The sequence below is a fragment of the Phoca vitulina genome, unplaced genomic scaffold, assembly GCF_004348235.1.
Source record: "Phoca vitulina isolate PV1807 unplaced genomic scaffold, GSC_HSeal_1.0 scaffold52, whole genome shotgun sequence".
Lineage (NCBI taxonomy): Eukaryota > Metazoa > Chordata > Mammalia > Carnivora > Phocidae > Phoca > Phoca vitulina.
The window spans coordinates 4,823,480-4,830,359 of record NW_022589755.1 but is presented as its reverse complement, the minus strand read 5'-3'; the positions used below and the strand labels follow the sequence as shown (position 1 = coordinate 4,830,359).

Here is a 6,880-nt window from a genome sequence, read left to right as displayed (position 1 = left end):
CAGAATGAGAGAGAGAGAGAGAGCGCACATGAGAGGGGGGAGGGTCAGAGGGAGAAGCAGGCTCCCCGCCGAGCAGGGAGCCCGATGCGGGACTCGATCCAGGGACTCCAGGATCATGACCTGAGCCGAAGGCAGTCGCTTAACCAACTGAGCCACCCAGGCGCCCCGTCTTTGGGCTTTTTGTAAATGGCTTTTATGATATTGAGGTATGTTCCCTCTATCCCAGTACTTTGAAGAGTTGTTTTGTTTTGTTTTGTTTTTGTTAGAACAATTCAGCAAAATAAAATTCCGGTTTATTGTTGGACAACATTGTTTCACACATACATCAAACAGGCCAAAAAATAAAAAATAAACAGCAACTTCATAGACAAAAAAGGAAAAAAAGAAACCTTTTATGTTTGGCCTTTTTAACCATCTCATACAAACCAACTACTTATAGTACAGCTAAGTACATACACAAAAAATAGTTACTGGAATGCTCAGAATAAGATTTTTTGTTGTTTTTGCTTTTTTTTACAAGGTTTTTTTTCTCCTTTGAGATTATAATAACATGGTCACACCACAAGTAAAGTCAGAAGTAGGACAGAGAACGCTCCCAAGGCTGGTTTGGTGATCCGAGGTCATTAAAAATGGCTGACCCCATGGGGCGTTTGGGTGGCTCAGTCATTAAGCGTCTGCCTTGGCTCAGATCATGATCCCAGGGTCCTGGGATCGAGCCCCGCATCGGGCTCCCTGCTCCGCGGGAAGCCTGCTTCTTCCTCTCCCACTCCCCCTGCTTGTGTTCCCTCTCTCGCTGTGTCTCTCTCTGTCAGATAAATAAATAAAATCTTTAAAAAAATGGCTGACCCCTAACAATATGTACAAAAATGTAAAATGTAAATAAAAATACAAACAAATTTTCCTCTTTAAAGTACTTTTAAGAAAAAAAAGCAGGGCCTTGGAAGTTTTGGTTCTTTTTTCCTCCCCTGTTGCAAACTCACGTTGTGTTTTGGTTGGGTGGTGGAGAGCGTGTGTCATCTGCGGGTGGCACTGCCGGCGTTGGGCAGGCGGGAGGGACTCTCTACTTGAAGATGACCACGTTTAGATTCTGAGACGGGAAGTGGAGGGTGAAGAGGTCACGGTGGCCTTTTTTTGTTAAGTTTAACTTTTCCTTTTTTTGCCGTCTAGTCATCCTCATTAGTCTTCTGCTTCTTGGTGTCGACATCGTCATCCTCATCATCTTCAGCTGCCCGTTTATCCATAGCTGCCTCGGCCTCCTCATCTTCATCTCCATCTTCTTCCTCACCGTTACTTCCTCCTCCTCTTCCAACCCCCCTTCTTCCTCTTCTTCATCTACCTCATTGTCACCTCCTGCTCCCCATTTTCCTCATTAGCGTTGCCATTAGCAGGTGCATCTCTTCCATTCTCTGCCTCCTCCACAGCTCCTTCTTCTCCTTTAAGTCCTTGGTGATGATCTCAGAGCTGGTGTCCATGGCTGTATCTGACATGATGGGGCACCCCGGTGACCCGATGCAGCGGATTAAAAAAAAGCAAGAGTTCGAGGACGCTGGCGAGAAAGCTGCCGGAGTCCGCGGTGAAGGAGGAGGTGGGGCAGAGGTGGTTGCTTTGTGGAACTGGGAACCCAACAGGGAACAATGAATGCAAAGATGGCTTTTCAGAGCAGCCAGCGGGGCTGTACTTTGAAGAGTTTTAATCAGGAAAGGATGCTGTATTTTGTCAAATGCTTTTTTTGCAGCAATTGAGAGGATCATATGGTTCTTGTCTCTTGTTAATGTGATCTATCATGTTGATTGATTTGCGAATTTTTTTTTTTAAGATTTTATTTATTTATTTGAGAGAGAGAGAATGAGAGAGAGAGAACACATGAGAGGGGATAGGGTCAGAGGACGAAGCAGACTCCCTGCCGAGCAGGGAGCCCGATGCGGGACTTGATCCAGGGACTCCAGGATCATGACCTGAGCCGAAGGCAGTCGCTTAACCAACTGAGCCACCCAGGCGCCCCTGATTTGCGAATGTTGAACCACCCTTGCATCCCAGTAATAAACCCCACCTGGTGGTGGTGAATAGTCCTTTTAATGTAGTGTTGAATCCTATTGGCTAGGATCTTGTTGAGTATTTTGGCATCCGTGTTCATCAGGGATATTGGTCTGTAATTCTCCTTTTTGATGGGGTCTTTGTCTGGTTGTGGGATCAGGGTAATGCTGGCCTCACAGAATGAGTTTGGAAGTTTTCCTTCCATTTCTATTTTTCGAAACAGCTTCAGTAGAATAGGTATGATTTCTTCTTTAAATGTTTGGTAGAATTCCCCCGGGAACCCATCTGGCCCTAGACTCTTGTTTTTTGGGAGGTTTTGGATCACTGCTTCAATTTCATTACTGGTTATTGGTCTATTCAGTTTGTCAGTTTCTTCCTGTTTCAGTCTTGGTAGTTTATAAGTTTCCCAGAACGCATCCATTTCTTCCAGGTTGCTTAATTTGTTGGCATATAGTTGGTAATAATTTCTAGTAATTGTTTCTATTTCCTTGGTGTTAGTCGTGATCTCTTCCCTTTCATTCATGATTTTATTAATTTGGGTCCTTTCCCTTTTCTTTTGGATAAGTCTGGCGAGAGGTTTATCAATCTTATTAATTCTTTGAAAGAACCAGTTTCTAGTTTCGTTGATCTGTTCTAGTGTTCTTCTTGTTTCTCTTTCGTTGATTTCTGCTCTAATCTATATTATTTCTCTTCCCCTGCTTTGTTTAGGCCTTATTTGCTATTCTTTCTCCAGCTCCTTTAGGTGTAAGGTTAGCTTGTGCATTTGGGATTTTTCTAATTTTTTGAGAGAGGCTTGGATGGCGATATATTTCCCCCTTAGGACCGCCTTTGCAGTATACCATGGGTTTTGGACTGATGTGTTTTCATTCTCATTAGTTCCCATGAATTGTTTAAGTTCTTTAATTTCCTGGTTAACCCAATCATTCTTTAGCAGGATGCTCTTTAACTTCCAAGTGTTTGAGTTCCTTCCAAATTTTTTCTTGTGATTGAGTTCCAGTTTCAAAGCATTGTGGTCTGATAACATGCAGGAGATAATCTCAGTCTTTTGGTATTGGTTGAGACCTGATTTGTGACCCAGTATATGGTCTATTCTGGAGAAAGTTCTGTGTGCACTTGAGAAGAATGAGTATTCTGTTGTTTTAGGATGGAATGTTCTGTATCTATCTACGAAATCCATCTGGTCCAATGTGTCATTCAAAGCTCTTGTTTCTTTGTTGATCTTCTGCTCAGATGATCTGTCCATTGCTGTGAGTGGAGTGTTGGGGTCTCCTACTATTAATGTATTATTATCCATATGTTTTTTTATTTTGGTTATTAATTGGTTTATATAATTGGATGCTCCCATGTTGGGGGCATAAATATTTAAAATTGTTAGATCCTTTTGTTGGATAGACCCTTTAAGTATGATATAGTGTCCCTCTACATCTCTTACTATGGTCTTTGATTTAAAATCTAATCTGTCTGGTATGAGGATTGCTACCCCAGCTTTCTTTTGAGGTCCATCCCCTCACTTTCAATCTGGAGGTGTCTTTAGGTTCAAAATGAGTCTCTTGTAGACAGCATTTGGATGGGTACTGCTTTTTTATCCAATCTAAAACCCTGTGTCTCTTGATGGGAGTATTCAACCCATTCATGTTGAGAGTAACTATTGAAAGATATGAAGTTAGTGCCATTGTATTGCCTGTAAAGTCCCTGTTTCTATAGATTTTCTGTTTCTTTCTGGTCTGTGTGACTCTTGGGGTTTCTCTTCGCTACAGAATCCCCCTTAATATTTCTTGCAGGGTTGGCTTGGTGATCATGTATTCTTTCAGTTTCTGCCTGTCCTGAAAGCTCTTTATTTTTCCATCCATTCTATGACAGCCTTGCTGGATAAAGTATTCTTGGCTGCATGTTATTTTCACTTGGTACCCTGAATATGTCTTGCCAGCCCTTTCTGGCTTGCCAGGTTTCTATGGACAGGTCTGATGTTCCTCCATATGTAAGGAGCCTCCTCTCCCTGGTTAGTCTCAGGATTGTTTCCTTCGCTCTAAGATTTGCAAGCTTCACTATTATATGTTGGGGTGTTGATCTATTTTTATTGATTTTGGGAGGGGTCCTCTCTGCCTCTTGGACTCGAATGCTTGTTTCCTTCCCCGGATTATGGAAGTTCTCAGCTATGATTTGCTGAAATATACCTTCTATCCCTCTCTCTCCATCCCCTCAGGGATCCCAATAATTCTGATATTGGGACATTTCATTTCATCATTAATCTCTCCAATCCTTTTTTCATGTGCTACTAGCTGCCTATCTCTGTTTTCCTCAACTTCCTTCTTTTCCATCAGCTTATCTTCTAGATCACTTATTCTCTCTTCTGCCTCATTTACCCTGGCTGTTAAAGTATCCAGTTTGGACTGCATCTCATTCATAGCATTTTTAAATTTGGCCTTATTAGATTTCATTTCTGCCCTTAGAGATTCTATATTGTCACTGATGCTTTTTTCAAGCCTAACTATTGACTTCATGATTGCTATCCTAGGTTCTATCTCTGACATCTTGCTTATATCCATATCCATTAGTTCTGTGGCAGAAGACGTTGTCTCTGGTTCTTTTCTTTGTTGGAAGTTCCTCCTCCTAGTCATTCTGTTGAGGGATGGTTGAGTGAATGAACAGAGTCCAAAATATCAACCATGACCCAATCAAGATGCACCCTAGCCAAATCCAGAGTGGTTGGAAGCCACCACCGAAAAACAAAGCCAAAACGAAACACAAGAATAAAATTAAAAAATTTAAAAAAAAAAGAAAAAAGGAGGAGACTAACTCTCAGTGTGGGCAAAGCAGGGTGTTCCAGTTGTTCCTGGTTGAATTTTGGTCTGTGTGTTAGAGGACGCTACATCCCAAAATTACAAGGAAAGTAAATTGTATATATATATAAAGATAAAATTGAATAGGGTGAGAAAAGGACTAAAATGAAGCATATTATCTATAATACAGCTTTGAAAAAATACAAGTTAAAAAACAACTATGAAATATAAGTTGATATAATAAACATCTAGTTGAAATGAGAAAAAGTTAAAAAGAAAAAAACAGAAAAAGCATAAGAAAAAGAAAAAGAAAAAAAGAGAATTTTATCTGAAAACAAGTTGTGAGGCAACACCTGGAGCTCAATATACTATTTTCCCCTGACATTGGGATTTTACAGTCTTATAGGATCCATAGGGCTGTCATCGACCTTTTCTTCCAGACTGTCTTCTGGGGGACGGGCCTGCCATGCTGTTTCTCAGGTAACCCTGCCTGTGTGGAGTTTCCCCACTCTGTCAGGGGGATGGCCTCTGTGGAAACCGGTCTTCTCTGTGGCTTTTGTTCCCTGGAGGCTTTCTGCACCTCTTCAGAGGATCAGAGCAAAAATGGCTGCACCCAAACCTCTGGCCCAGAGCCGAAAACTCGCAGTCTGCTCTCTTTAATAAACCCTCCAGGACAGTCTCCACTTTTGTATTGTCACCGAAAACCACAGCCTCCCATGGTGTGCACCCATCGCAACTTTCCCAGAGGTAGTCCCAGGGGCCCAGGAGTGCCACTGTCCCTTATGATTCTAAAACCACATTTGGCCATGGGCTCGTGTGCACCTGAAGGTCCTGGATCATGTCTAGGTGCTACTCTAATGTCCTTTCTGGGCCACTGCTGCCCTGCGAGTTTTTGCCTGGTCAGGCACAGGTTCCAGACTTTTTCAGGCTGCTCAGGGAATGTGCGATTATTGACCAGCCTGGCTCATGGTTTATGGTGATCCGAGCTGAGAGTCCCTTCCTGGGCTCACTGACCATAACCTGCTTCCTGGCTCCACTGCTCGGGCACTCTACCGGTTTAGGCACCCTCTTTGTCGCTCTGTGGCTCCTTGTATCCCGAGACCACAATGCCCTACCTAGAATTCTGCCTTTTCATTTCCAGAGCCCCTTTCAGAAAGGGAAGTCTCTCACTAGAGCAGATTTCTAAGGGTTCTGATTTTGCGCTCTGGTGTTATATCAGTTTTCAGGAGCCAGCTTATGGAGGCTCCCTCCCCTTCTGTTTATCTTCCAATATCTCCCTAAAGATTCATGACTCCGTGTGTCCTGCCTTACAAAAAGCAGTCGCTTTTCTGCTTGTAGAGATCCAGATATATATTCTTACATCTCAGGCTGATTTCATGGGTGTTCAAAATGGTCTGATAGGTATCCAGCTAAACTCAGGGGACCAGTTGAAATGGGATCCTCTACTCCTCTGCCATCTTGCCTCCCCTCAGCTTTGCCTTTTAATGGTCAGCTTTACTATTTGCATTTGCTGTCTCAACCCAGTACTGTATGTCTCTCACTCCAGTTTAACTCTTGCTTTTTTTTATTGTTTGTTTCCTTTTAGTTTATTTTACCTTATAATTCCTGCTGCATAGGTTATGCATTTTAGCTTTTATTGTATGCACTGACTTAGAAGGCCATCTTTTTTATAATCTGTTGGAAATTCCCTTTATGTTTTTCAGAAATATTCCTGAGTTTATGTTATTTTAATAAGCAAAGTGGCTTGTTTTTATGTGGTCTTTCTACTTTCTATTCTAGCTTCCTTTGTTTTAAAACAGGAATAATTAATGGGGCGCCTGGGTGGCTCAGTTGGTTGAGCATCTGCCTTCGGCTCAGGTCATGATCCCAGGGTCCTGGGATCGAGCCCTGCATTGGGCTCCCTGCTCGGCGGGGAGTCTGTTTCTCCCTCTCCCTCTGCCTACTTGTGCTCTCTATCTCTCTGTCAAATAAATAAACAAAATCTTTAAAAAAAAAAAAAAAGTAAAACAGGAATAATTAAGGATGAAATAAAATACTGTATAGTGTTTGTTTATTAATTTATACAT

General features: G+C 42.2%; 1 pseudogene; it reads right to left on the bottom strand.

The window, feature by feature from the left end:
- Positions 1 to 1,151: 1,151 nt before the first annotated feature.
- On the bottom strand, positions 1,152 to 1,487 carry LOC116622216 (annotated as a pseudogene).
- Between the last annotated feature and the right edge of the window lie 5,393 nt (positions 1,488 to 6,880).